This window comes from Gasterosteus aculeatus, chromosome 12 (genome assembly GCF_964276395.1).
Source record: "Gasterosteus aculeatus chromosome 12, fGasAcu3.hap1.1, whole genome shotgun sequence".
Classification (NCBI taxonomy): Eukaryota; Metazoa; Chordata; class Actinopteri; order Perciformes; family Gasterosteidae; genus Gasterosteus; species Gasterosteus aculeatus.
In genome coordinates, this window is record NC_135700.1 from 59,857 (window position 1) to 83,792 (window position 23,936).

Below are 23,936 nucleotides of genomic sequence, written 5' to 3' on the forward strand. Positions count from 1 at the left end.
AGTCAGGGAAATGAGATTTAGAGTTTGGAATTCCAGATCCAACTTTTAATTCAAGCAAAACTGCAGATGTTTTTAAAGTTTTCGACTTAAACTAAGACTTCATTAGCATAATCATGTCCCTGATGGTCTAGTGGCTAGGATTTGGCGCTTTCGCCGCCGCGGCCCGGGTTCAATTCCCGGTCAGGGAAATCAGATATAAAGTGTTAAATTCCTGGTCAGGGAATTCCAGCTTTAACTTTTAATTCAAGCCAAACTGCAGATGTTTTTAAAGTTTTCGACTCAAATTATGACTTCATTTGCATAATTGTGTCCCAGATGGTCTAGTGGCTAGGATTTGGCGCTTTCACCGCCGCGGCCCGCGTTCAATTCCCGGTCAGGGAAATCAGATATAAATTGTTAAATTCCTGGTCAGGGAATTCCAGCTTTAACTTTTAATTCAAGCCAAACTGCAGATGTTTTTAAAGCATTCGACTTAAACTAAGACTTCATTAGCATAATCATGTCCCTGATGGTCTAGTGGCTAGGATTCGGCGCTCTCACCGCCGCGGCCCGGGTTCAATTCCCGCTCAGGGAAATCAGATATAAAGTGTTAAATTCCTAGTCGGGGAATTGAAGCTCTAAATTTTAATTCAAGCCAAACTACAGATGTTTTTAAAGCATTCGACTTAAACTATGACTCCATTTGCATAAATGTGTCCCTGATGGTCTAGTGGCTAGGATTTGGCGCTTTCACCGCCGCGGCCCGAGTTCAATTCCCGGTCAGGGAAATGAGATTTAGAGTTTGCAATTCCAGATCCAACTTTTAATTCAAGCAAAACTGCAGATGTTTTTAAAGTTTTCGACTTAAATTAATACTTCATTAGCATAATCATGTCCCTGATGGTCTAGTGGCTAGGATTCGGCGCTCTCACCGCCGCGGCCCGGGTTCAATTCCCGGTCAGGGAAATCAGACATAAAGTGTTAAATTCCTAGTCGGGGAATTGAAGCTCTAAATTTTAATTCAAGCCAAACTACAGATGTTTTTAAAGCATTCGACTTAAACTATGACTCCATTTGCATAATTGTGTCCCTGATGGTCTAGTGGCTAGGATTCGGCGCTCTCACCGCCGCGGCCCGGGTTCAATTCCCGGTCAGGGAAATCAGATATAAAATGTTAAATTCCTAGTCGGGGAATTGAAGCTCTAAATTTTAATTCAAGCCAAACTACAGATGTTTTTAAAGCATTCGACATGAACTATGACTTCATTTGCATAATTGTGTCCCTGATGGTCTAGTGACTAGGATTTGGCGCTTTCACCGCTGCGGCCCAGGTTCAATTCCCGGTCAGGGAAATGAGACTTAGAGTTTGGAATTCCAGATCCAACTTTTAATTCAAGCCAAACTGCAGATGTTTTTAAAGTTTTCGACTTAAACTAAGACTTCATTAGCATAATCATGTCCCTGATGGTCTAGTGGCTAGGATTTGGCGCTTTCACTGCCGCGGCCCGGGTTCAATTCCCGGTCAGGGAAATGAGATTTAGAGTTTGGAATTCCAGATCCAACTTTTAATTCAAGCCAAACTGCAGATGTTTTTAAAGTATTCGACTCAAATTATGACTTCATTTGCATAATTGTGTCCCAGATGGTCTAGTGGCTAGGATTTGGCGCTTTCACCGCCGCGGGCCGGGTTCAATTTCCGGTCAGGGAAATGAGATTTAGAGTTTGGAATTCCAGATCCAACTTTTAATTCAAGCAAAACTGCAGATGTTTTTAAAGTTTTCGACTTAAATTAATACTTCATTAGCATAATCATGTCCCTGATGGTCTAGTGGCTAGGATTCGGCGCTCTCACCGCCGCGGCCCGGGTTCAATTCCCGGTCAGGGAAATCAGACATAAAGTGTTAAATTCCTAGTCGGGGAATTGAAGCTCTAAATTTTAATTCAAGCCAAACTACAGATGTTTTTAAAGCATTCGACTTAAACTATGACTCCATTTGCATAATTGTGTCCCTTATGGTCTAGTGGCTAGGATTTGGCGCTCTCACCGCCGCGGCCCGGGTTCAATTCCCGGTCAGGGAAATCAGATATAAAATGTTAAATTCCTAGTCGGGGAATTGAAGCTCTAAATTTTAATTCAAGCCAAACTACAGATGTTTTTAAAGCATTCGACATGAACTATGACTTCATTTGCATAATTCTGTCCCTGATGGTCTAGTGGCTAGGATTTGGCGCTCTCACCGCCGCGGCCCGGGTTAAATTCCCGGTCACGGAAATGAGATTTAGAGTTTGGAATTCCAGATCCAACTTTTGATTCAAGCCAAACTACAGATGTTTTTAAAGTTTTCGACTTAAACTAAGACTTCATTTGCATAATTGTGTCACTGATGGTCTAGTGGCTAGGATTCGGCGCTCTCACTGCTGCGGCCCGGGTTCAATTCCCGGTCAGGAAAATCATATATAAAGTGTTAAATTCCTGGTCAGGGAATTCAAGCTTTAACTTTTAATTCAAGCCAAACTGCAGATGTTTTTAAAGTATTCGACGTAAACTATGACTTCATTTGCATAATTGTGTCCCTGATGGTCTAGTGGCTAGGATTTGGCGCTTTCACCGCCGCGGCCCGGGTTCAATTCCCGGTCAGGGAAATGAAATTTAGAGTTTGGAATTCCAGATCCAACTTTTAATTCAAGCCAAACTGCAGATGTTTTTAAAGTATTCGACTCAAATTATGACTTCATTTGCATAATTGTGTCCCAGATGGTCTAGTGGCTAGGATTTGGCGCTTTCACCGCCGCGGCCCGGGTTCAATTTCCGGTCAGGGAAATGAAATTTAGAGTTTGGAATTCCAGATCCAACTTTTAATTCAAGCCAAACTGCAGATGTTTTTAAAGTATTCGACTCAAATTATGACTTCATTTGCATAATTGTGTCCCAGATGGTCTAGTGGCTAGGATTTGGCGCTTTCACCGCCGCGGCCCGGGTTCAATTTCCGGTCAGGGAAATGAGATTTAGAGTTTGGAATTCCAGATCCAACTTTTAATTCAAGCAAAACTGCAGATGTTTTTAAAGTTTTCGACTTAAATTAATACTTCATTAGCATAATCATGTCCCTGATGTTCTAGTGGCTAGGATTCGGCGCTCTCACCGCCGCGGCCCGGGTTCAATTCCTGGTCAGGGAAATCAGACATAAAGTGGTAAATTCCTGGTCAGGAAATTCCGGCTTTAACTTTTAATTCAAGCCAAACTGCAGATGTTTTTAAATTATTTGACTCAAACTATGACTTCATTTGCATAATTGTGTCCCTGATGGTCTAGTGGCTAGGATTCGGCGCTCTCACCGCCGCGGCCCGGGTTCAATTCCCGGTCAGGGAAATCAGATATAAAATGTTAAATTCCTAGTCGGGGAATTGAAGCTCTAAATTTTAATTCAAGCCAAACTACAGATGTTTTTAAAGCATTCGACATGAACTATGACTTCATTTGCATAATTGTGTCCCTGATGGTCTAGTGACTAGGATTTGGCGCTTTCACCGCTGCGGCCCAGGTTCAATTCCCGGTCAGGGAAATGAGACTTAGAGTTTGGAATTCCAGATCCAACTTTTAATTCAAGCCAAACTGCAGATGTTTTTAAAGTTTTCGACTTAAACTAAGACTTTATTAGCATAATCATGTCCCTGATGGTCTAGTGGCTAGGATTTGGCGCTTTCACCGCCGCGGCCCGGGTTAAATTCCCGGTCACGGAAATGAGATTCAGAGTTTGGAATTCAAGCTTTAACTTTTGATTCAAGCCAAACTACAGATGTTTTTAAAGTATTCGACGTAAACTATGACTTCATTTGCATAATTGTGTCCCTGATGGTCTAGTGGCTAGGATTTGGCGGTTTCACCGCCGCGGCCCGGGTTAAATTCCCGGTCACGGAAATGAGATTTAGAGTTTGGAATTCCAGATCCAACTTTTGATTCAAGCCAAACTACAGATGTTTTTAAAGTTTTCGACTTAAACTAAGACTTCATTTGCATAATTGTGTCACTGATGGTCTAGTGGCTAGGATTCGGCGCTCTCACCGCTGCGGCCCGGGTTCAATTCCCGGTCAGGGAAATCATATATAAAGTGTTAAATTCCTGGTCAGGGAATTCAAGCTTTAACTTTTAATTCAAGCCAAACTGCAGATGTTTTTTAAGTATTCGACGTAAACTATGACTTCGTTTGCATAATTGTGTCCCTGATGGTCTAGTGGCTAGGATTTGGCGGTTTCACCGCCGCGGCCCGGGTTCAATTCCCGGTCAGGGAAATGAGATTTAGAGTTTGGAATTCCAGATCCAACTTTTAATTCAAGCCAAACTGCAGATGTTTTTAAAGTATTCGACTCAAATTATGACTTCATTTGCATAATTGTGTCCCAGATGGTCTAGTGGCTAGGATTTGGCGCTTTCACCGCCGCGGGCCGGGTTCAATTTCCGGTCAGGGAAATGAGATTTAGAGTTTGGAATTCCAGATCCAACTTTTGATTCAAGCCAAACTACAGATGTTTTTAAAGTTTTCGACTTAAACTAAGACTTCATTTGCATAATTGTGTCACTGATGGTCTAGTGGCTAGGATTCGGCGCTCTCACCGCTGCGGCCCGGGTTCAATTCCCGGTCAGGGAAATCATATATAAAGTGTTAAATTCCTGGTCAGGGAATTCAAGCTTTAACTTTTAATTCAAGCCAAACTGCAGATGTTTTTAAAGTATTCGACGTAAACTATGACTTCGTTTGCATAATTGTGTCCCTGATGGTCTAGTGGCTAGGATTTGGCGCTTTCACCGCCGCGGCCCGGGTTCAATTCCCGGTCAGGGAAATGAGATTTAGAGTTTGGAATTCCAGATCCAACTTTTAATTCAAGCCAAACTGCAGATGTTTTTAAAGTATTCGACTCAAATTATGACTTCATTTGCATAATTGTGTCCCAGATGGTCTAGTGGCTAGGATTTGGCGCTTTCACCGCCGCGGGCCGGGTTCAATTTCCGGTCAGGGAAATGAGATTTAGAGTTTGGAATTCCAGATCCAACTTTTAATTCAAGCAAAACTGCAGATGTTTTTAAAGTTTTCGACTTAAATTAATACTTCATTAGCATAATCATGTCCCTGATGGTCTAGTGGCTAGGATTCGGCGCTCTCACCGCCGCGGCCCGGGTTCAATTCCCGGTCAGGGAAATCAGACATAAAGTGTTAAATTCCTAGTCGGGGAATTGAAGCTCTAAATTTTAATTCAAGCCAAACTACAGATGTTTTTAAAGCATTCGACTTAAACTATGACTCCATTTGCATAATTGTGTCCCTGATGGTCTAGTGGCTAGGATTTGGCGCTCTCACCGCCGCGGCCCGGGTTCAATTCCCGGTCAGGGAAATCAGATATAAAATGTTAAATTCCTAGTCGGGGAATTGAAGCTCTAAATTTTAATTCAAGCCAAACTACAGATGTTTTTAAAGCATTCGACATGAACTATGACTTCATTTGCATAATTCTGTCCCTGATGGTCTAGTGGCTAGGATTTGGCGCTCTCACCGCCGCGGCCCGGGTTAAATTCCCGGTCACGGAAATGAGATTTAGAGTTTGGAATTCCAGATCCAACTTTTGATTCAAGCCAAACTACAGATGTTTTTAAAGTTTTCGACTTAAACTAAGACTTCATTTGCATAATTGTGTCACTGATGGTCTAGTGGCTAGGATTCGGCGCTCTCACTGCTGCGGCCCGGGTTCAATTCCCGGTCAGGAAAATCATATATAAAGTGTTAAATTCCTGGTCAGGGAATTCAAGCTTTAACTTTTAATTCAAGCCAAACTGCAGATGTTTTTAAAGTATTCGACGTAAACTATGACTTCATTTGCATAATTGTGTCCCTGATGGTCTAGTGGCTCGGATTTGGCGCTTTCACCGCCGCGGCCAGGGTTCAATTCCCGGTCAGGGAAATGAAATTTAGAGTTTGGAATTCCAGATCCAACTTTTAATTCAAGCCAAACTGCAGATGTTTTTAAAGTATTCGACTCAAATTATGACTTCATTTGCATAATTGTGTCCCAGATGGTCTAGTGGCTAGGATTTGGCGCTTTCACCGCCGCGGCCCGGGTTCAATTTCCGGTCAGGGAAATGAAATTTAGAGTTTGGAATTCCAGATCCAACTTTTAATTCAAGCCAAACTGCAGATGTTTTTAAAGTATTCGACTCAAATTATGACTTCATTTGCATAATTGTGTCCCAGATGGTCTAGTGGCTAGGATTTGGCGCTTTCACCGCCGCGGCCCGGGTTCAATTTCCGGTCAGGGAAATGAGATTTAGAGTTTGGAATTCCAGATCCAACTTTTAATTCAAGCAAAACTGCAGATGTTTTTAAAGTTTTCGACTTAAATTAATACTTCATTAGCATAATCATGTCCCTGATGGTCTAGTGGCTAGGATTCGGCGCTCTCCCCGCCGCGGCCCGGGTTCAATTCCTGGTCAGGGAAATCAGACATAAAGTGGTAAATTCCTGGTCAGGAAATTCCGGCTTTAACTTTTAATTCAAGCCAAACTGCAGATGTTTTTAAATTATTTGACTCAAACTATGACTTCATTTGCATAATTGTGTCCCTGATGGTCTAGTGGCTAGGATTCGGCGCTCTCACCGCCGCGGCCCGGGTTCAATTCCCGGTCAGGGAAATCAGATATAAAATGTTAAATTCCTAGTCGGGGAATTGAAGCTCTAAATTTTAATTCAAGCCAAACTACAGATGTTTTTAAAGCATTCGACATGAACTATGACTTCATTTGCATAATTGTGTCCCTGATGGTCTAGTGACTAGGATTTGGCGCTTTCACCGCTGCGGCCCAGGTTCAATTCCCGGTCAGGGAAATGAGACTTAGAGTTTGGAATTCCAGATCCAACTTTTAATTCAAGCCAAACTGCAGATGTTTTTAAAGTTTTCGACTTAAACTAAGACTTTATTAGCATAATCATGTCCCTGATGGTCTAGTGGCTAGGATTTGGCGCTTTCACCGCCGCGGCCCGGGTTAAATTCCCGGTCACGGAAATGAGATTCAGAGTTTGGAATTCAAGCTTTAACTTTTGATTCAAGCCAAACTACAGATGTTTTTAAAGTATTCGACGTAAACTATGACTTCATTTGCATAATTGTGTCCCTGATGGTCTAGTGGCTAGGATTTGGCGGTTTCACCGCCGCGGCCCGGGTTAAATTCCCGGTCACGGAAATGAGATTTAGAGTTTGGAATTCCAGATCCAACTTTTGATTCAAGCCAAACTACAGATGTTTTTAAAGTTTTCGACTTAAACTAAGACTTCATTTGCATAATTGTGTCACTGATGGTCTAGTGGCTAGGATTCGGCGCTCTCACCGCTGCGGCCCGGGTTCAATTCCCGGTCAGGGAAATCATATATAAAGTGTTAAATTCCTGGTCAGGGAATTCAAGCTTTAACTTTTAATTCAAGCCAAACTGCAGATGTTTTTAAAGTATTCGACGTAAACTATGACTTCGTTTGCATAATTGTGTCCCTGATGGTCTAGTGGCTAGGATTTGGCGCTTTCACCGCCGCGGCCCGGGTTCAATTCCCGGTCAGGGAAATGAGATTTAGAGTTTGGAATTCCAGATCCAACTTTTAATTCAAGCCAAACTGCAGATGTTTTTAAAGTATTCGACTCAAATTATGACTTCATTTGCATAATTGTGTCCCAGATGGTCTAGTGGCTAGGATTTGGCGCTTTCACCGCCGCGGGCCGGGTTCAATTTCCGGTCAGGGAAATGAGATTTAGAGTTTGGAATTCCAGATCCAACTTTTGATTCAAGCCAAACTACAGATGTTTTTAAAGTTTTCGACTTAAACTAAGACTTCATTTGCATAATTGTGTCACTGATGGTCTAGTGGCTAGGATTCGGCGCTCTCACCGCTGCGGCCCGGGTTCAATTCCCGGTCAGGGAAATCATATATAAAGTGTTAAATTCCTGGTCAGGGAATTCAAGCTTTAACTTTTAATTCAAGCCAAACTGCAGATGTTTTTAAAGTATTCGACGTAAACTATGACTTCGTTTGCATAATTGTGTCCCTGATGGTCTAGTGGCTAGGATTTGGCGCTTTCACCGCCGCGGCCCGGGTTCAATTCCCGGTCAGGGAAATGAGATTTAGAGTTTGGAATTCCAGATCCAACTTTTAATTCAAGCCAAACTGCAGATGTTTTTAAAGTATTCGACTCAAATTATGACTTCATTTGCATAATTGTGTCCCAGATGGTCTAGTGGCTAGGATTTGGCGCTTTCACCGCCGCGGGCCGGGTTCAATTTCCGGTCAGGGAAATGAGATTTAGAGTTTGGAATTCCAGATCCAACTTTTAATTCAAGCAAAACTGCAGATGTTTTTAAAGTTTTCGACTTAAATTAATACTTCATTAGCATAATCATGTCCCTGATGGTCTAGTGGCTAGGATTCGGCGCTCTCACCGCCGCGGCCCGGGTTCAATTCCCGGTCAGGGAAATCAGACATAAAGTGTTAAATTCCTAGTCGGGGAATTGAAGCTCTAAATTTTAATTCAAGCCAAACTACAGATGTTTTTAAAGCATTCGACTTAAACTATGACTCCATTTGCATAATTGTGTCCCTGATGGTCTAGTGGCTAGGATTCGGCGCTCTCACCGCCGCGGCCCGGGTTCAATTCCCGGTCAGGGAAATCAGATATAAAATGTTAAATTCCTAGTCGGGGAATTGAAGCTCTAAATTTTAATTCAAGCCAAACTACAGATGTTTTTAAAGCATTCGACATGAACTATGACTTCATTTGCATAATTGTGTCCCTGATGGTCTAGTGACTAGGATTTGGCGCTTTCACCGCTGCGGCCCAGGTTCAATTCCCGGTCAGGGAAATGAGACTTAGAGTTTGGAATTCCAGATCCAACTTTTAATTCAAGCCAAACTGCAGATGTTTTTAAAGTTTTCGACTTAAACTAAGACTTCATTAGCATAATCATGTCCCTGATGGTCTAGTGGCTAGGATTTGGCGCTTTCACTGCCGCGGCCCGGGTTCAATTCCCGGTCAGGGAAATGAGATTTAGAGTTTGGAATTCCAGATCCAACTTTTAATTCAAGCCAAACTGCAGATGTTTTTAAAGTATTCGACTCAAATTATGACTTCATTTGCATAATTGTGTCCCAGATGGTCTAGTGGCTAGGATTTGGCGCTTTCACCGCCGCGGGCCGGGTTCAATTTCCGGTCAGGGAAATGAGATTTAGAGTTTGGAATTCCAGATCCAACTTTTAATTCAAGCAAAACTGCAGATGTTTTTAAAGTTTTCGACTTAAATTAATACTTCATTAGCATAATCATGTCCCTGATGGTCTAGTGGCTAGGATTCGGCGCTCTCACCGCCGCGGCCCGGGTTCAATTCCCGGTCAGGGAAATCAGACATAAAGTGTTAAATTCCTAGTCGGGGAATTGAAGCTCTAAATTTTAATTCAAGCCAAACTACAGATGTTTTTAAAGCATTCGACTTAAACTATGACTCCATTTGCATAATTGTGTCCCTGATGGTCTAGTGGCTAGGATTTGGCGCTCTCACCGCCGCGGCCCGGGTTCAATTCCCGGTCAGGGAAATCAGATATAAAATGTTAAATTCCTAGTCGGGGAATTGAAGCTCTAAATTTTAATTCAAGCCAAACTACAGATGTTTTTAAAGCATTCGACATGAACTATGACTTCATTTGCATAATTCTGTCCCTGATGGTCTAGTGGCTAGGATTTGGCGCTCTCACCGCCGCGGCCCGGGTTAAATTCCCGGTCACGGAAATGAGATTTAGAGTTTGGAATTCCAGATCCAACTTTTGATTCAAGCCAAACTACAGATGTTTTTAAAGTTTTCGACTTAAACTAAGACTTCATTTGCATAATTGTGTCACTGATGGTCTAGTGGCTAGGATTCGGCGCTCTCACTGCTGCGGCCCGGGTTCAATTCCCGGTCAGGAAAATCATATATAAAGTGTTAAATTCCTGGTCAGGGAATTCAAGCTTTAACTTTTAATTCAAGCCAAACTGCAGATGTTTTTAAAGTATTCGACGTAAACTATGACTTCATTTGCATAATTGTGTCCCTGATGGTCTAGTGGCTAGGATTTGGCGCTTTCACCGCCGCGGCCCGGGTTCAATTCCCGGTCAGGGAAATGAGATTTAGAGTTTGGAATTCCAGATCCAACTTTTAATTCAAGCCAAACTGCAGATGTTTTTAAAGTATTCGACTCAAATTATGACTTCATTTGCATAATTGTGTCCCAGATGGTCTAGTGGCTAGGATTTGGCGCTTTCACCGCCGCGGGCCGGGTTCAATTTCCGGTCAGGGAAATGAGATTTAGAGTTTGGAATTCCAGATCCAACTTTTAATTCAAGCAAAACTGCAGATGTTTTTAAAGTTTTCGACTTAAATTAATACTTCATTAGCATAATCATGTCCCTGATGGTCTAGTGGCTAGGATTCGGCGCTCTCACCGCCGCGGCCCGGGTTCAATTCCCGGTCAGGGAAATCAGACATAAAGTGGTAAATTCCTAGTCGGGGAATTGAAGCTCTAAATTTTAATTCAAGCCAAACTACAGATGTTTTTAAAGCATTCGACTTAAACTATGACTCCATTTGCATAATTGTGTCCCTGATGGTCTAGTGGCTAGGATTCGGCGCTCTCACCGCCGCGGCCCGGGTTCAATTCCCGGTCAGGGAAATCAGATATAAAATGTTAAATTCCTAGTCGGGGAATTGAAGCTCTAAATTTTAATTCAAGCCAAACTACAGATGTTTTTAAAGCATTCGACATGAACTATGACTTCATTTGCATAATTGTGTCCCTGATGGTCTAGTGACTAGGATTTGGCGCTTTCACCGGTGCGGCCCAGGTTCAATTCCCGGTCAGGGAAATGAGATTTAGAGTTTGGAATTCCAGATCCAACTTTTAATTCAAGCCAAACTGCAGATGTTTTTAAAGTTTTCGACTTAAACTAAGACTTCATTAGCATAATCATGTCCCTGATGGTCTAGTGGCTAGGATTTGGCGCTTTCACTGCCGCGGCCCGGGTTCAATTCCCGGTCAGGGAAATGAGATTTAGAGTTTGGAATTCCAGATCCAACTTTTAATTCAAGCCAAACTGCAGATGTTTTTAAAGTATTCGACTCAAATTATGACTTCATTTGCATAATTGTGTCCCAGATGGTCTAGTGGCTAGGATTTGGCGCTTTCACCGCCGCGGGCCGGGTTCAATTTCCGGTCAGGGAAATGAGATTTAGAGTTTGGAATTCCAGATCCAACTTTTAATTCAAGCAAAACTGCAGATGTTTTTAAAGTTTTCGACTTAAATTAATACTTCATTAGCATAATCATGTCCCTGATGGTCTAGTGGCTAGGATTCGGCGCTCTCACCGCCGCGGCCCGGGTTCAATTCCCGGTCAGGGAAATCAGACATAAAGTGTTAAATTCCTAGTCGGGGAATTGAAGCTCTAAATTTTAATTCAAGCCAAACTACAGATGTTTTTAAAGCATTCGACTTAAACTAAGACTTCATTTGCATAATTGTGTCACTGATGGTCTAGTGGCTAGGATTCGGCGCTCTCACCGCTGCGGCCCGGGTTCAATTCCCGGTCAGGGAAATCATATATAAAGTGTTAAATTCCTGGTCAGGGAATTCAAGCTTTAACTTTTAATTCAAGCCAAACTGCAGATGTTTTTAAAGTATTCGACGTAAACTATGACTTCGTTTGCATAATTGTGTCCCTGATGGTCTAGTGGCTAGGATTTGGCGCTTTCACCGCCGCGGCCCGGGTTCAATTCCCGGTCAGGGAAATGAGATTTAGAGTTTGGAATTCCAGATCCAACTTTTAATTCAAGCCAAACTGCAGATGTTTTTAAAGTATTCGACTCAAATTATGACTTCATTTGCATAATTGTGTCCCAGATGGTCTAGTGGCTAGGATTTGGCGCTTTCACCGCCGCGGGCCGGGTTCAATTTCCGGTCAGGGAAATGAGATTTAGAGTTTGGAATTCCAGATCCAACTTTTAATTCAAGCAAAACTGCAGATGTTTTTAAAGTTTTCGACTTAAATTAATACTTCATTAGCATAATCATGTCCCTGATGGTCTAGTGGCTAGGATTCGGCGCTCTCACCGCCGCGGCCCGGGTTCAATTCCCGGTCAGGGAAATCAGACATAAAGTGTTAAATTCCTAGTCGGGGAATTGAAGCTCTAAATTTTAATTCAAGCCAAACTACAGATGTTTTTAAAGCATTCGACTTAAACTATGACTCCATTTGCATAATTGTGTCCCTGATGGTCTAGTGGCTAGGATTCGGCGCTCTCACCGCCGCGGCCCGGGTTCAATTCCCGGTCAGGGAAATCAGATATAAAATGTTAAATTCCTAGTCGGGGAATTGAAGCTCTAAATTTTAATTCAAGCCAAACTACAGATGTTTTTAAAGCATTCGACATGAACTATGACTTCATTTGCATAATTGTGTCCCTGATGGTCTAGTGACTAGGATTTGGCGCTTTCACCGCTGCGGCCCAGGTTCAATTCCCGGTCAGGGAAATGAGACTTAGAGTTTGGAATTCCAGATCCAACTTTTAATTCAAGCCAAACTGCAGATGTTTTTAAAGTTTTCGACTTAAACTAAGACTTCATTAGCATAATCATGTCCCTGATGGTCTAGTGGCTAGGATTTGGCGCTTTCACTGCCGCGGCCCGGGTTCAATTCCCGGTCAGGGAAATGAGATTTAGAGTTTGGAATTCCAGATCCAACTTTTAATTCAAGCCAAACTGCAGATGTTTTTAAAGTATTCGACTCAAATTATGACTTCATTTGCATAATTGTGTCCCAGATGGTCTAGTGGCTAGGATTTGGCGCTTTCACCGCCGCGGGCCGGGTTCAATTTCCGGTCAGGGAAATGAGATTTAGAGTTTGGAATTCCAGATCCAACTTTTAATTCAAGCAAAACTGCAGATGTTTTTAAAGTTTTCGACTTAAATTAATACTTCATTAGCATAATCATGTCCCTGATGGTCTAGTGGCTAGGATTCGGCGCTCTCACCGCCGCGGCCCGGGTTCAATTCCCGGTCAGGGAAATCAGACATAAAGTGTTAAATTCCTAGTCGGGGAATTGAAGCTCTAAATTTTAATTCAAGCCAAACTACAGATGTTTTTAAAGCATTCGACTTAAACTATGACTCCATTTGCATAATTGTGTCCCTGATGGTCTAGTGGCTAGGATTTGGCGCTCTCACCGCCGCGGCCCGGGTTCAATTCCCGGTCAGGGAAATCAGATATAAAATGTTAAATTCCTAGTCGGGGAATTGAAGCTCTAAATTTTAATTCAAGCCAAACTACAGATGTTTTTAAAGCATTCGACATGAACTATGACTTCATTTGCATAATTCTGTCCCTGATGGTCTAGTGGCTAGGATTTGGCGCTCTCACCGCCGCGGCCCGGGTTAAATTCCCGGTCACGGAAATGAGATTTAGAGTTTGGAATTCCAGATCCAACTTTTGATTCAAGCCAAACTACAGATGTTTTTAAAGTTTTCGACTTAAACTAAGACTTCATTTGCATAATTGTGTCACTGATGGTCTAGTGGCTAGGATTCGGCGCTCTCACTGCTGCGGCCCGGGTTCAATTCCCGGTCAGGAAAATCATATATAAAGTGTTAAATTCCTGGTCAGGGAATTCAAGCTTTAACTTTTAATTCAAGCCAAACTGCAGATGTTTTTAAAGTATTCGACGTAAACTATGACTTCATTTGCATAATTGTGTCCCTGATGGTCTAGTGGCTAGGATTTGGCGCTTTCACCGCCGCGGCCCGGGTTCAATTCCCGGTCAGGGAAATGAGATTTAGAGTTTGGAATTCCAGATCCAACTTTTAATTCAAGCCAAACTGCAGATGTTTTTAAAGTATTCGACTCAAATTATGACTTCATTTGCATAATTGTGTCCCAGATGGTCTAGTGGCTAGGATTTGGCGCTTTCACCGCCGCGGGCCGGGTTCAATTTCCGGTCAGGGAAATGAGATTTAGAGTTTGGAATTCCAGATCCAACTTTTAATTCAAGCAAAACTGCAGATGTTTTTAAAGTTTTCGACTTAAATTAATACTTCATTAGCATAATCATGTCCCTGATGGTCTAGTGGCTAGGATTCGGCGCTCTCACCGCCGCGGCCCGGGTTCAATTCCCGGTCAGGGAAATCAGACATAAAGTGGTAAATTCCTAGTCGGGGAATTGAAGCTCTAAATTTTAATTCAAGCCAAACTACAGATGTTTTTAAAGCATTCGACTTAAACTATGACTCCATTTGCATAATTGTGTCCCTGATGGTCTAGTGGCTAGGATTCGGCGCTCTCACCGCCGCGGCCCGGGTTCAATTCCCGGTCAGGGAAATCAGATATAAAATGTTAAATTCCTAGTCGGGGAATTGAAGCTCTAAATTTTAATTCAAGCCAAACTACAGATGTTTTTAAAGCATTCGACATGAACTATGACTTCATTTGCATAATTGTGTCCCTGATGGTCTAGTGACTAGGATTTGGCGCTTTCACCGGTGCGGCCCAGGTTCAATTCCCGGTCAGGGAAATGAGATTTAGAGTTTGGAATTCCAGATCCAACTTTTAATTCAAGCCAAACTGCAGATGTTTTTAAAGTTTTCGACTTAAACTAAGACTTCATTAGCATAATCATGTCCCTGATGGTCTAGTGGCTAGGATTTGGCGCTTTCACTGCCGCGGCCCGGGTTCAATTCCCGGTCAGGGAAATGAGATTTAGAGTTTGGAATTCCAGATCCAACTTTTAATTCAAGCCAAACTGCAGATGTTTTTAAAGTATTCGACTCAAATTATGACTTCATTTGCATAATTGTGTCCCAGATGGTCTAGTGGCTAGGATTTGGCGCTTTCACCGCCGCGGGCCGGGTTCAATTTCCGGTCAGGGAAATGAGATTTAGAGTTTGGAATTCCAGATCCAACTTTTAATTCAAGCAAAACTGCAGATGTTTTTAAAGTTTTCGACTTAAATTAATACTTCATTAGCATAATCATGTCCCTGATGGTCTAGTGGCTAGGATTCGGCGCTCTCACCGCCGCGGCCCGGGTTCAATTCCCGGTCAGGGAAATCAGACATAAAGTGTTAAATTCCTAGTCGGGGAATTGAAGCTCTAAATTTTAATTCAAGCCAAACTACAGATGTTTTTAAAGCATTCGACTTAAACTATGACTCCATTTGCATAATTGTGTCCCTGATGGTCTAGTGGCTAGGATTTGGCGCTCTCACCGCCGCGGCCCGGGTTCAATTCCCGGTCAGGGAAATCAGATATAAAATGTTAAATTCCTAGTCGGGGAATTGAAGCTCTAAATTTTAATTCAAGTCAAACTACAGATGTTTTTAAAGCATTCGACATGAACTATGACTTCATTTGCATAATTCTGTCCCTGATGGTCTAGTGGCTAGGATTTGGCGCTCTCACCGCCGCGGCCCGGGTTAAATTCCCGGTCACGGAAATGAGATTTAGAGTTTGGAATTCCAGATCCAACTTTTGATTCAAGCCAAACTACAGATGTTTTTAAAGTTTTCGACTTAAACTAAGACTTCATTTGCATAATTGTGTCACTGATGGTCTAGTGGCTAGGATTCGGCGCTCTCACTGCTGCGGCCCGGGTTCAATTCCCGGTCAGGAAAATCATATATAAAGTGTTAAATTCCTGGTCAGGGAATTCAAGCTTTAACTTTTAATTCAAGCCAAACTGCAGATGTTTTTAAAGTATTCGACGTAAACTATGACTTCATTTGCATAATTGTGTCCCTGATGGTCTAGTGGCTAGGATTTGGCGCTTTCACCGCCGCGGCCCGGGTTCAATTCCCGGTCAGGGAAATGAGATTTAGAGTTTGGAATTCCAGATCCAACTTTTAATTCAAGCCAAACTACAGATGTTTTTAAAGTTTTCGACTTAAACTAAGACTTCATTTGCATAATTGTGTCACTGATGGTCCAGTGGCTAGGATTCGGCGCTCTCACCGCTGCGGCCCGGGTTCAATTCCCGGTCAGGGAAATCATATATAAAGTGTTAAATTCCTGGTCAGGGAATTCAAGCTTTAACTTTTAATTCAAGCCAAACTGCAGATGTTTTTAAAGTATTCGACGTAAACTATGACTTCATTTGCATAATTGTGTCCCTGATGGTCTAGTGGCTAGGATTTGGCGCTTTCACCGCCGCGGCCCGGGTTCAATTCCCGGTCAGGGAAATGAGATTTAGAGTTTGGAATTCCAGATCCAACTTTTAATTCAAGCCAAACTGCAGATGTTTTTAAAGTATTCGACTCAAATTATGACTTCATTAGCATAATCATGTCCCTGATGGTCTAGTGGCTAGGATTTGGCGCTTTCACCGCCGCGGCCCGGGTTAAATTCCCGGTCAGGGAAATCAGATATAAAGTAGTAAATTCCTGGTCAGGAAATTCCAGCTTTAACTTTTAATTCAAGCCAAACTGCAGATGTTTTTAAATTATTTGACTCAAACTATGACTTCATTTGCATAATTGTGTCCCTGATGGTCTAGTGGCTAGGATTCGGCGCTCTCACCGCCGCGGCCCGGGTTCAATTCCCGGTCAGGGAAATCAGATATAAAATGTTAAATTCCTAGTCGGGGAATTGTAACTCTAAATTTTAATTCAAGCCAAACTACAGATGTTTTTAAAGCATTCGACATGAACTATGACTTCATTTGCATAATTGTGTCCCTGATGGTCTAGTGGCTAGGATTCGGCGCTCTCACCGCCGCGGCCCGGGTTCAATTCCCGGTCAGGGAAATCAGATATAAAGTGTTAAATTCCTGGTCAGGGAATTCAAGCTTTAACTTTTAATTCAAGCCAAACTGCAGATGTTTTTAAAGTATTCGACGTAAACTATGACTTCATTTGCATAATTGTGTCCCTGATGGTCTAGTGGCTAGGATTTGGCGCTTTCACCGCCGCGGCCCGGGTTCAATTCCCGGTCAGGGAAATGAGATTTAGAGTTTGGAATTCCAGATCCAACTTTTAATTCAAGCCAAACTGCAGATGTTTTTAAAGTATTCGACTCAAATTATGACTTCATTTGCATAATTGTGTCCCAGATGGTCTAGTGGCTAGGATTTGGCGCTTTCACCGCCGCGGCCCGGGTTCAATTTCCGGTCAGGGAAATGAGATTTAGAGTTTGGAATTCCAGATCCAACTTTTAATTCAAGCAAAACTGCAGATGTTTTTAAAGTTTTCGACTTAAATTAATACTTCATTAGCATAATCATGTCCCTGATGGTCTAGTGGCTAGGATTCGGCGCTCTCACCGCCGCGGCCCGGGTTCAATTCCCGGTCAGGGAAATCAGATATAAAGTGGTAAATTCCTGGTCAGGAAATTCCAGCTTTAACTTTTAATTCAAGCCAAACTGCAGATGTTTTTAAATTATTTGATTCAAACTATGACTTCATTTGCATAATTGTGTCCCTGATGGTCTAGTGGCTAGGATTCGGCGCTCTCACCGCCGCGGCCCGGGTTCAATTCCCGGTCAGGGAAATCAGATATAAAATGTTAAATTCCTAGTCGGGGAATTGAAGCTCTAAATTTTAATTCAAGCCAAACTACAGATGTTTTTAAAGCATTCGACATGAACTATGACTTCATTTGCATAATTCTGTCCCTGATGGTCTAGTGGCTAGGATTCGGCGCTCTCACCGCCGCGGCCCGGGTTAAATTCCCGGTCACGGAAATGAGATTTAGAGTTTGGAATTCCAGATCCAACTTTTAATTCAAGCCAAACTGCAGATGTTTTTAAAGTTTTCGACTTAAACTAAGACTTCATTAGCATAATCATGTCCCTGATGGTCTAGTGGCTAGGATTTGGCGCTTTCACCGCCGCGGCCCGGGTTAAATTCCCGGTCACGGAAATGAGATTTAGAGTTTGGAATTCCAGATCCAACTTTTGATTCAAGCCAAACTACAGATGTTTTTAAAGTTTTCGACTTAAACTAAGACTTCATTTGCATAATTGTGTCACTGATGGTCTAGTGGCTAGGATTCGGCGCTCTCACCGCTGCGGCCTGGGTTCAATTCCCGGTCAGGGAAATCATATATAAAGTGTTATATTCCTGGTCAGGGAATTCAAGCTTTAACTTTTAATTCAAGCCAAACTTCAGATGTTTTTAAAGTATTCGACATAAACTATGACTTCATTTGCATAATTGTGTCCCTGATGGTCTAGTGGCTAGGATTTGGCGCTTTCACCGCCGCGGCCCGGGTTCAATTCCCGGTCAGGGAAATGAGATTTAGAGTTTGGAATTCCAGATCCAACTTTTAATTCAAGCCAAACTGCAGATGTTTTTAAAGTATTCGACTCAAACTATGACTTCATTTGCATAATTGTGTCCCTGATGGTCTAGTGGCTAGGATTCGGCGCTCTCACCGCCGCGGCCCGGGTTCAATTCCCGGTCAGGGAAATCAGATATAAAATGTTAAATTCCTAGTCGGGGAATTGTAACTCTAAATTTTAATTCAAGCCAAACTACAGATGTTTTTAAAGCATTCGACATGAACTATGACTTCATTTGCATAATTGTGTCCCTGATGGTCTAGTGGCTAGGATTCGGCGCTCTCACCGCCGCGGCCCGGGTTCAATTCCCGGTCAGGGAAATCAGATATAAAGTGTTAAATTCCTGGTCAGGGAATTCAAGCTTTAACTTTTAATTCAAGCCAAACTGCAGATGTTTTTAAAGTATTCGACGTAAACTATGACTTCATTCGCATAATTGTGTCCCTGATGGTCTAGTGGCTAGGATTTGGCGCTTTCACCGCCGCGGCCCGGGTTCAATTCCCGGTCAGGGAAATGAGATTTAGAGTTTGGAATTCCAGATCCAACTTTTAATTCAAGCCAAACTGCAGATGTTTTTAAAGTATTCGACTCAAATTATGACTTCATTTGCATAATTGTGTCCCAGATGGTCTAGTGGCTAGGATTTGGCGCTTTCACCGCCGCGGCCCGGGTTCAATTTCCGGTCAGGGAAATGAGATTTAGAGTTTGGAATTCCAGATCCAACTTTTAATTCAAGCAAAACTGCAGATGTTTTTAAAGTTTTCGACTTAAATTAATACTTCATTAGCATAATCATGTCCCTGATGGTCTAGTGGCTAGGATTCGGCGCTCTCACCGCCGCGGCCCGGGTTCAATTCCCGGTCAGGGAAATCAGATATAAAGTGGTAAATTCCTGGTCAGGAAATTCCAGCTTTAACTTTTAATTCAAGCCAAACTGCAGATGTTTTTAAATTATTTGATTCAAACTATGACTTCATTTGCATAATTGTGTCCCTGATGGTCTAGTGGCTAGGATTCGGCGCTCTCACCGCCGCGGCCCGGGTTCAATTCCCGGTCAGGGAAATCAGATATAAAATGTTAAATTCCTAGTCGGGGAATTGAAGCTCTAAATTTTAATTCAAGCCAAACTACAGATGTTTTTAAAGCATTCGACATGAACTATGACTTCATTTGCATAATTCTGTCCCTGATGGTCTAGTGGCTAGGATTCGGCGCTCTCACCGCCGCGGCCCGGGTTAAATTCCCGGTCACGGAAATGAGATTTAGAGTTTGGAATTCCAGATCCAACTTTTAATTCAAGCCAAACTGCAGATGTTTTTAAAGTTTTCGACTTAAACTAAGACTTCATTAGCATAATCATGTCCCTGATGGTCTAGTGGCTAGGATTTGGCGCTTTCACCGCCGCGGCCCGGGTTAAATTCCCGGTCACGGAAATGAGATTTAGAGTTTGGAATTCCAGATCCAACTTTTGATTCAAGCCAAACTACAGATGTTTTTAAAGTTTTCGACTTAAACTAAGACTTCATTTGCATAATTGTGTCACTGATGGTCTAGTGGCTAGGATTCGGCGCTCTCACCGCTGCGGCCTGGGTTCAATTCCCGGTCAGGGAAATCATATATAAAGTGTTATATTCCTGGTCAGGGAATTCAAGCTTTAACTTTTAATTCAAGCCAAACTTCAGATGTTTTTAAAGTATTCGACGTAAACTATGACTTCATTTGCATAATTGTGTCCCTGATGGTCTAGTGGCTAGGATTTGGCGCTTTCACCGCCGCGGCCCGGGTTCAATTCCCGGTCAGGGAAATGAGATTTAGAGTTTGGAATTCCAGATCCAACTTTTAATTCAAGCCAAACTGCAGATGTTTTTAAAGTATTCGACTCAAATTATGACTTCATTTGCATAATTGTGTCCCAGATGGTCTAGTGGCTAGGATTTGGCGCTTTCACCGCCGCGGCCCGGGTTCAATTTCCGGTCAGGGAAATGAGATTTAGAGTTTGGAATTCCAGATCCAACTTTTAATTCAAGCAAAACTGCAGATGTTTTTAAAGTTTTCGACTTAAATTAATACTTCATTAGCATAATCATGTCCCTGATGGTCTAGTGGCTAGGATTCGGCGCTCTCACCGCCGCGGCCCGGGTTCAATTCCCGGTCAGGGAAATCAGATATAAAGTGGTAAATTCCTGGTCAGGAAATTCCAGCTTTAACTTTTAATTCAAGCCAAACTGCAGATGTTTTTAAATTATTTGACTCAAACTATGACTTCATTTGCATAATTGTGTCCCTGATGGTCTAGTGGCTAGGATTCGGCGCTCTCACCGCCGCGGCCCGGGTTCAATTCCCGGTCAGGGAAATCAGATATAAAATGTTAAATTCCTAGTCGGGGAATTGAAGCTCTAAATTTTAATTCAAGCCAAACTACAGATGTTTTTAAAGCATTCGACATGAACTATGACTTCATTTGCATAATTCTGTCCCTGATGGTCTAGTGGCTAGGATTCGGCGCTCTCACCGCCGCGGCCCGGGTTAAATTCCCGGTCATGGAAATGAGATTTAGAGTTTGGAATTCCAGATCCAACTTTTAATTCAAGCAAAACTGCAGATGTTTTTAAAGTTTTCGACTTAAATTAATACTTCATTAGCATAATCATGTCCCTGATGGTCTAGTGGCTAGGATTCGGCGCTCTCACCGCCGTGGCCCGGGTTCAATTCCCGGTCAGGGAAATCTGATATAAAGTGGTAAATTCCTGGTCAGGAAATTCCAGCTTTAACTTTTAATTCAAGCCAAACTGCAGATGTTTTTAAATTATTTGACTCAAACTATGACTTCATTTGCATAATTGTGTCCCTGATGGTCTAGTGGCTAGGATTCGGCGCTCTCACCGCCGCGGCCCGGGTTCAATTCCCGGTCAGGGAAATCAGATATAAAATGTTAAATTCCTAGTCGGGGAATTGAAGCTCTAAATTTTAATTCAAGCCAAACAGCAGATGTTTTTAAAGCATTCGACATGAACTATGACTTAATTTGCATAATTGTGTCCCTGATGGTCTAGTGACTAGGATTTGGCGCTTTCACCGCTGCGGCCCAGGTTCAATTCCCGGTCAGGGAAATGAGACTTAGAGTTTGGAATTCCAGATCCAACTTTTAATTCAAGCCAAACTGCAGATGTTTTTAAAGTTTTCGACTTAAACTAAGACTTCATTAGCATAATCATGTCCCTGATGGTCTAGTGGCTAGGATTTGGCGTTTTCACCGCCGCGGCCCGGGTTAAATTCCCGGTCACGAAAATGAGATTTAGAGTTTGGAATTCCAGATCCAACTTTTGATTCAAGCCAAACTACAGATGTTTTTAAATTATTTGACTCAAACTATGACTTCATTTGCATAATTGTGTCCCTGATGGTCTAGTGGCTAGGATTCGGCGCTCTCACCGCCGCGGCCCGGGTTCAATTCCCGGTCAGGGAAATCAGATATAAAATGTTAAATTCCTAGTCGGGGAATTGAAGCTCTAAATTTTAATTCAAGCCAAACTGCAGATGTTTTTAAAGCATTCGACATGAACTATGACTTCATTTGCATAATTGTGTCCCTGATGGTCTAGTGACTAGGATTTGGCGCTTTCACCGCTGCGGCCCAGGTTCAATTCCCGGTCAGGGAAATGAGACTTAGAGTTTGGAATTCCAGATCCAACTTTTAATTCAAGCCAAACTGCAGATGTTTTTAAAGTTTTCGACTTAAACTAAGACTTCATTAGCATAATCATGTCCCTGATGGTCTAGTGGCTAGGATTTGGCGCTTTCACCGCCGCGGCCCGGGTTAAATTCCCGGTCACGAAAATGAGATTTAGAGTTTGGAATTCCAGATCCAACTTTTGATTCAAGCCAAACTACAGATGTTTTTAAAGTTTTCGACTTAAACTAAGACTTCATTTGCATAATTGTGTCACTGATGGTCTAGTGGCTAGGATTCGGCGCTCTCACCGCTGCGGCCCGGGTTCAATTCCCGGTCAGGGAAATCATATATAAAGTGTTAAATTCCTGGTCAGGGAATTCAAGCTTTAACTTTTAATTCAAGCCAAACTGCAGATGTTTTTAAAGTATTCGACGTAAACTATGACTTCATTTGCATAATTGTGTCCCTGATGGTCTAGTGGCTAGGATTTGGCGCTTTCACCGCCGCGGCCAGGGCTCAATTCCCGGTCAGGGAAATGAGATTTAGAGTTTGGAATTCCAGATCCAACTTTTAATTCAAGCCAAACTGCAGATGTTTTTAAAGTATTCGACTCAAATTATGACTTCATTTGCATAATTGTGTCCCAGATGGTCTAGTGGCTAGGATTTGGCGCTTTCACCGCCGCGGGCCGGGTTCAATTTCCGGTCAGGGAAATGAGATTTAGAGTTTGGAATTCCAGATCCAACTTTTAATTCAAGCAAAACTGCAGATGTTTTTAAAGTTTTCGACTTAAATTAATACTTCATTAGCATAATCATGTCCCTGATGGTCTAGTGGCTAGGATTCGGCGCTCTCACCGCCGCGGCCAGGGTTCAATTCCCGGTCAGGGAAATCAGACATAAAGTGTTAAATTCCTAGTTGGGGAATTGAAGCTCTAAATTTTAATTCAAGCCAAACTACAGATGTTTTTAAAGCATTCGACTTAAACTATGACTCCATTTGCATAATTGTGTCCCTGATGGTCTAGTGGCTAGGATTTGGTGCTTTCACGGCCGCGGCCCGAGTTCAATTCCCAGTCAGGGAAATGAGATTTAGAGTTTGGAATTCCAGATCCAACTTTTAATTCAAGCAAAACTGCAGATGTTTTTAAAGTTTTCGACTTAAACTAAGACTTCATTAGCATAATCATGTCCCTGATGGTCTAGTGGCTAGGATTTGGCGCTTTCGCCGCCGCGGCCCGGGTTCAATTCCCGGTCAGGGAAATCAGATATAAAGTGTTAAATTCCTGGTCTGGGAATTACAGCTTTAACTTTTAATTCAAGCCAAACTGCAGATGTTTTTAAAGTTTTCGACTCAAATTATGACTTCATTTGCATAATTGTGTCCCAGATGGTCTAGTGGCTAGGATTTGGCGCTTTCACCGCCGCGGCCCGCGTTCAATTCCCGGTCAGGGAAATCAGATATAAATTGTTAAATTCCTGGTCAGGGAATTCCAGCTTTAACTTTTAATTCAAGCCAAACTGCAGATGTTTTTAAAGCATTCGACTTAAACTAAGACTTCATTAGCATAATCATGTCCCTGATGGTCTAGTGGCTAGGATTCGGCGCTCTCACCGCCGCGGCCCGGGTTCAATTCCCGGTCAGGGAAATCAGATATAAAGTGTTAAATTCCTAGTCGGGGAATTGAAGCTCTAAATTTTAATTCAAGCCAAACTACAGATGTTTTTAAAGCATTCGACTTAAACTATGACTCCATTTGCATAAATGTGTCCCTGATGGTCTAGTGGCTAGGATTTGGCGCTTTCACCGCCGCGGCCCGAGTTCAATTCCCGGTCAGGGAAATGAGATTTAGAGTTTGCAATTCCAGATCCAACTTTTAATACAAGCCAAACTGCAGATGTTTTT

The 23,936-nt window shown here is 42.5% G+C and overlaps 56 non-coding genes across 56 annotated transcripts; all 56 read left to right on the forward strand.

The window, feature by feature from the left end:
* Window positions 1-116: 116 nt before the first annotated feature.
* On the forward strand, window positions 117-188 carry trnae-uuc (transfer RNA glutamic acid (anticodon UUC)). The gene has a single exon. It is a non-coding gene; the product is annotated as a tRNA-Glu (tRNA).
* A 507-nt stretch (window positions 189-695) lies between these two features.
* Window positions 696-767, forward strand: trnae-uuc (transfer RNA glutamic acid (anticodon UUC)). The gene has a single exon. It is a non-coding gene; the product is annotated as a tRNA-Glu (tRNA).
* Window positions 768-873: 106 nt separating this feature from the next.
* On the forward strand, window positions 874-945 carry trnae-cuc (transfer RNA glutamic acid (anticodon CUC)). The gene has a single exon. It is a non-coding gene; the product is annotated as a tRNA-Glu (tRNA).
* Window positions 946-1,066: 121 nt separating this feature from the next.
* Window positions 1,067-1,138, forward strand: trnae-cuc (transfer RNA glutamic acid (anticodon CUC)). The gene has a single exon. It is a non-coding gene; the product is annotated as a tRNA-Glu (tRNA).
* Window positions 1,139-1,437: 299 nt separating this feature from the next.
* trnae-uuc (transfer RNA glutamic acid (anticodon UUC)) lies at window positions 1,438-1,509 on the forward strand. Its single transcript has one exon. It is a non-coding gene; the product is annotated as a tRNA-Glu (tRNA).
* Window positions 1,510-1,793: 284 nt separating this feature from the next.
* trnae-cuc (transfer RNA glutamic acid (anticodon CUC)) lies at window positions 1,794-1,865 on the forward strand. The gene has a single exon. It is a non-coding gene; the product is annotated as a tRNA-Glu (tRNA).
* Window positions 1,866-2,550: 685 nt separating this feature from the next.
* trnae-uuc (transfer RNA glutamic acid (anticodon UUC)) lies at window positions 2,551-2,622 on the forward strand. The gene has a single exon. It is a non-coding gene; the product is annotated as a tRNA-Glu (tRNA).
* A 655-nt stretch (window positions 2,623-3,277) lies between these two features.
* trnae-cuc (transfer RNA glutamic acid (anticodon CUC)) lies at window positions 3,278-3,349 on the forward strand. The gene has a single exon. It is a non-coding gene; the product is annotated as a tRNA-Glu (tRNA).
* Window positions 3,350-4,197: 848 nt separating this feature from the next.
* trnae-uuc (transfer RNA glutamic acid (anticodon UUC)) lies at window positions 4,198-4,269 on the forward strand. The gene has a single exon. It is a non-coding gene; the product is annotated as a tRNA-Glu (tRNA).
* A 477-nt stretch (window positions 4,270-4,746) lies between these two features.
* Window positions 4,747-4,818, forward strand: trnae-uuc (transfer RNA glutamic acid (anticodon UUC)). Its single transcript has one exon. It is a non-coding gene; the product is annotated as a tRNA-Glu (tRNA).
* Window positions 4,819-5,102: 284 nt separating this feature from the next.
* On the forward strand, window positions 5,103-5,174 carry trnae-cuc (transfer RNA glutamic acid (anticodon CUC)). The gene has a single exon. It is a non-coding gene; the product is annotated as a tRNA-Glu (tRNA).
* A 1,412-nt stretch (window positions 5,175-6,586) lies between these two features.
* On the forward strand, window positions 6,587-6,658 carry trnae-cuc (transfer RNA glutamic acid (anticodon CUC)). The gene has a single exon. It is a non-coding gene; the product is annotated as a tRNA-Glu (tRNA).
* Window positions 6,659-7,506: 848 nt separating this feature from the next.
* Window positions 7,507-7,578, forward strand: trnae-uuc (transfer RNA glutamic acid (anticodon UUC)). Its single transcript has one exon. It is a non-coding gene; the product is annotated as a tRNA-Glu (tRNA).
* Window positions 7,579-8,055: 477 nt separating this feature from the next.
* On the forward strand, window positions 8,056-8,127 carry trnae-uuc (transfer RNA glutamic acid (anticodon UUC)). Its single transcript has one exon. It is a non-coding gene; the product is annotated as a tRNA-Glu (tRNA).
* Window positions 8,128-8,411: 284 nt separating this feature from the next.
* On the forward strand, window positions 8,412-8,483 carry trnae-cuc (transfer RNA glutamic acid (anticodon CUC)). The gene has a single exon. It is a non-coding gene; the product is annotated as a tRNA-Glu (tRNA).
* A 121-nt stretch (window positions 8,484-8,604) lies between these two features.
* On the forward strand, window positions 8,605-8,676 carry trnae-cuc (transfer RNA glutamic acid (anticodon CUC)). The gene has a single exon. It is a non-coding gene; the product is annotated as a tRNA-Glu (tRNA).
* A 299-nt stretch (window positions 8,677-8,975) lies between these two features.
* Window positions 8,976-9,047, forward strand: trnae-uuc (transfer RNA glutamic acid (anticodon UUC)). The gene has a single exon. It is a non-coding gene; the product is annotated as a tRNA-Glu (tRNA).
* Window positions 9,048-9,331: 284 nt separating this feature from the next.
* On the forward strand, window positions 9,332-9,403 carry trnae-cuc (transfer RNA glutamic acid (anticodon CUC)). The gene has a single exon. It is a non-coding gene; the product is annotated as a tRNA-Glu (tRNA).
* A 685-nt stretch (window positions 9,404-10,088) lies between these two features.
* trnae-uuc (transfer RNA glutamic acid (anticodon UUC)) lies at window positions 10,089-10,160 on the forward strand. Its single transcript has one exon. It is a non-coding gene; the product is annotated as a tRNA-Glu (tRNA).
* Window positions 10,161-10,444: 284 nt separating this feature from the next.
* trnae-cuc (transfer RNA glutamic acid (anticodon CUC)) lies at window positions 10,445-10,516 on the forward strand. The gene has a single exon. It is a non-coding gene; the product is annotated as a tRNA-Glu (tRNA).
* Window positions 10,517-10,637: 121 nt separating this feature from the next.
* Window positions 10,638-10,709, forward strand: trnae-cuc (transfer RNA glutamic acid (anticodon CUC)). The gene has a single exon. It is a non-coding gene; the product is annotated as a tRNA-Glu (tRNA).
* Window positions 10,710-11,008: 299 nt separating this feature from the next.
* Window positions 11,009-11,080, forward strand: trnae-uuc (transfer RNA glutamic acid (anticodon UUC)). Its single transcript has one exon. It is a non-coding gene; the product is annotated as a tRNA-Glu (tRNA).
* Window positions 11,081-11,364: 284 nt separating this feature from the next.
* On the forward strand, window positions 11,365-11,436 carry trnae-cuc (transfer RNA glutamic acid (anticodon CUC)). Its single transcript has one exon. It is a non-coding gene; the product is annotated as a tRNA-Glu (tRNA).
* Window positions 11,437-11,750: 314 nt separating this feature from the next.
* On the forward strand, window positions 11,751-11,822 carry trnae-uuc (transfer RNA glutamic acid (anticodon UUC)). Its single transcript has one exon. It is a non-coding gene; the product is annotated as a tRNA-Glu (tRNA).
* Window positions 11,823-12,106: 284 nt separating this feature from the next.
* Window positions 12,107-12,178, forward strand: trnae-cuc (transfer RNA glutamic acid (anticodon CUC)). Its single transcript has one exon. It is a non-coding gene; the product is annotated as a tRNA-Glu (tRNA).
* Window positions 12,179-12,299: 121 nt separating this feature from the next.
* trnae-cuc (transfer RNA glutamic acid (anticodon CUC)) lies at window positions 12,300-12,371 on the forward strand. Its single transcript has one exon. It is a non-coding gene; the product is annotated as a tRNA-Glu (tRNA).
* Window positions 12,372-12,670: 299 nt separating this feature from the next.
* trnae-uuc (transfer RNA glutamic acid (anticodon UUC)) lies at window positions 12,671-12,742 on the forward strand. The gene has a single exon. It is a non-coding gene; the product is annotated as a tRNA-Glu (tRNA).
* A 284-nt stretch (window positions 12,743-13,026) lies between these two features.
* Window positions 13,027-13,098, forward strand: trnae-cuc (transfer RNA glutamic acid (anticodon CUC)). The gene has a single exon. It is a non-coding gene; the product is annotated as a tRNA-Glu (tRNA).
* Window positions 13,099-13,783: 685 nt separating this feature from the next.
* Window positions 13,784-13,855, forward strand: trnae-uuc (transfer RNA glutamic acid (anticodon UUC)). Its single transcript has one exon. It is a non-coding gene; the product is annotated as a tRNA-Glu (tRNA).
* A 284-nt stretch (window positions 13,856-14,139) lies between these two features.
* Window positions 14,140-14,211, forward strand: trnae-cuc (transfer RNA glutamic acid (anticodon CUC)). The gene has a single exon. It is a non-coding gene; the product is annotated as a tRNA-Glu (tRNA).
* A 121-nt stretch (window positions 14,212-14,332) lies between these two features.
* On the forward strand, window positions 14,333-14,404 carry trnae-cuc (transfer RNA glutamic acid (anticodon CUC)). The gene has a single exon. It is a non-coding gene; the product is annotated as a tRNA-Glu (tRNA).
* A 299-nt stretch (window positions 14,405-14,703) lies between these two features.
* On the forward strand, window positions 14,704-14,775 carry trnae-uuc (transfer RNA glutamic acid (anticodon UUC)). The gene has a single exon. It is a non-coding gene; the product is annotated as a tRNA-Glu (tRNA).
* Window positions 14,776-15,059: 284 nt separating this feature from the next.
* On the forward strand, window positions 15,060-15,131 carry trnae-cuc (transfer RNA glutamic acid (anticodon CUC)). Its single transcript has one exon. It is a non-coding gene; the product is annotated as a tRNA-Glu (tRNA).
* Window positions 15,132-15,816: 685 nt separating this feature from the next.
* Window positions 15,817-15,888, forward strand: trnae-uuc (transfer RNA glutamic acid (anticodon UUC)). The gene has a single exon. It is a non-coding gene; the product is annotated as a tRNA-Glu (tRNA).
* Window positions 15,889-16,187: 299 nt separating this feature from the next.
* Window positions 16,188-16,259, forward strand: trnae-uuc (transfer RNA glutamic acid (anticodon UUC)). The gene has a single exon. It is a non-coding gene; the product is annotated as a tRNA-Glu (tRNA).
* Window positions 16,260-16,365: 106 nt separating this feature from the next.
* Window positions 16,366-16,437, forward strand: trnae-uuc (transfer RNA glutamic acid (anticodon UUC)). Its single transcript has one exon. It is a non-coding gene; the product is annotated as a tRNA-Glu (tRNA).
* A 121-nt stretch (window positions 16,438-16,558) lies between these two features.
* On the forward strand, window positions 16,559-16,630 carry trnae-cuc (transfer RNA glutamic acid (anticodon CUC)). Its single transcript has one exon. It is a non-coding gene; the product is annotated as a tRNA-Glu (tRNA).
* Window positions 16,631-16,751: 121 nt separating this feature from the next.
* trnae-cuc (transfer RNA glutamic acid (anticodon CUC)) lies at window positions 16,752-16,823 on the forward strand. The gene has a single exon. It is a non-coding gene; the product is annotated as a tRNA-Glu (tRNA).
* A 121-nt stretch (window positions 16,824-16,944) lies between these two features.
* trnae-uuc (transfer RNA glutamic acid (anticodon UUC)) lies at window positions 16,945-17,016 on the forward strand. The gene has a single exon. It is a non-coding gene; the product is annotated as a tRNA-Glu (tRNA).
* A 284-nt stretch (window positions 17,017-17,300) lies between these two features.
* On the forward strand, window positions 17,301-17,372 carry trnae-cuc (transfer RNA glutamic acid (anticodon CUC)). Its single transcript has one exon. It is a non-coding gene; the product is annotated as a tRNA-Glu (tRNA).
* A 121-nt stretch (window positions 17,373-17,493) lies between these two features.
* On the forward strand, window positions 17,494-17,565 carry trnae-cuc (transfer RNA glutamic acid (anticodon CUC)). Its single transcript has one exon. It is a non-coding gene; the product is annotated as a tRNA-Glu (tRNA).
* A 670-nt stretch (window positions 17,566-18,235) lies between these two features.
* trnae-uuc (transfer RNA glutamic acid (anticodon UUC)) lies at window positions 18,236-18,307 on the forward strand. Its single transcript has one exon. It is a non-coding gene; the product is annotated as a tRNA-Glu (tRNA).
* A 106-nt stretch (window positions 18,308-18,413) lies between these two features.
* On the forward strand, window positions 18,414-18,485 carry trnae-cuc (transfer RNA glutamic acid (anticodon CUC)). Its single transcript has one exon. It is a non-coding gene; the product is annotated as a tRNA-Glu (tRNA).
* Window positions 18,486-18,606: 121 nt separating this feature from the next.
* Window positions 18,607-18,678, forward strand: trnae-cuc (transfer RNA glutamic acid (anticodon CUC)). The gene has a single exon. It is a non-coding gene; the product is annotated as a tRNA-Glu (tRNA).
* Window positions 18,679-18,799: 121 nt separating this feature from the next.
* On the forward strand, window positions 18,800-18,871 carry trnae-uuc (transfer RNA glutamic acid (anticodon UUC)). Its single transcript has one exon. It is a non-coding gene; the product is annotated as a tRNA-Glu (tRNA).
* Window positions 18,872-19,155: 284 nt separating this feature from the next.
* On the forward strand, window positions 19,156-19,227 carry trnae-cuc (transfer RNA glutamic acid (anticodon CUC)). The gene has a single exon. It is a non-coding gene; the product is annotated as a tRNA-Glu (tRNA).
* A 121-nt stretch (window positions 19,228-19,348) lies between these two features.
* trnae-cuc (transfer RNA glutamic acid (anticodon CUC)) lies at window positions 19,349-19,420 on the forward strand. Its single transcript has one exon. It is a non-coding gene; the product is annotated as a tRNA-Glu (tRNA).
* A 670-nt stretch (window positions 19,421-20,090) lies between these two features.
* Window positions 20,091-20,162, forward strand: trnae-uuc (transfer RNA glutamic acid (anticodon UUC)). Its single transcript has one exon. It is a non-coding gene; the product is annotated as a tRNA-Glu (tRNA).
* Window positions 20,163-20,446: 284 nt separating this feature from the next.
* Window positions 20,447-20,518, forward strand: trnae-cuc (transfer RNA glutamic acid (anticodon CUC)). The gene has a single exon. It is a non-coding gene; the product is annotated as a tRNA-Glu (tRNA).
* A 121-nt stretch (window positions 20,519-20,639) lies between these two features.
* Window positions 20,640-20,711, forward strand: trnae-cuc (transfer RNA glutamic acid (anticodon CUC)). The gene has a single exon. It is a non-coding gene; the product is annotated as a tRNA-Glu (tRNA).
* Window positions 20,712-21,010: 299 nt separating this feature from the next.
* On the forward strand, window positions 21,011-21,082 carry trnae-cuc (transfer RNA glutamic acid (anticodon CUC)). The gene has a single exon. It is a non-coding gene; the product is annotated as a tRNA-Glu (tRNA).
* A 121-nt stretch (window positions 21,083-21,203) lies between these two features.
* trnae-cuc (transfer RNA glutamic acid (anticodon CUC)) lies at window positions 21,204-21,275 on the forward strand. Its single transcript has one exon. It is a non-coding gene; the product is annotated as a tRNA-Glu (tRNA).
* Window positions 21,276-21,752: 477 nt separating this feature from the next.
* On the forward strand, window positions 21,753-21,824 carry trnae-cuc (transfer RNA glutamic acid (anticodon CUC)). The gene has a single exon. It is a non-coding gene; the product is annotated as a tRNA-Glu (tRNA).
* A 1,397-nt stretch (window positions 21,825-23,221) lies between these two features.
* trnae-uuc (transfer RNA glutamic acid (anticodon UUC)) lies at window positions 23,222-23,293 on the forward strand. The gene has a single exon. It is a non-coding gene; the product is annotated as a tRNA-Glu (tRNA).
* A 314-nt stretch (window positions 23,294-23,607) lies between these two features.
* Window positions 23,608-23,679, forward strand: trnae-cuc (transfer RNA glutamic acid (anticodon CUC)). Its single transcript has one exon. It is a non-coding gene; the product is annotated as a tRNA-Glu (tRNA).
* A 121-nt stretch (window positions 23,680-23,800) lies between these two features.
* trnae-uuc (transfer RNA glutamic acid (anticodon UUC)) lies at window positions 23,801-23,872 on the forward strand. The gene has a single exon. It is a non-coding gene; the product is annotated as a tRNA-Glu (tRNA).
* Window positions 23,873-23,936: the final 64 nt, after the last annotated feature.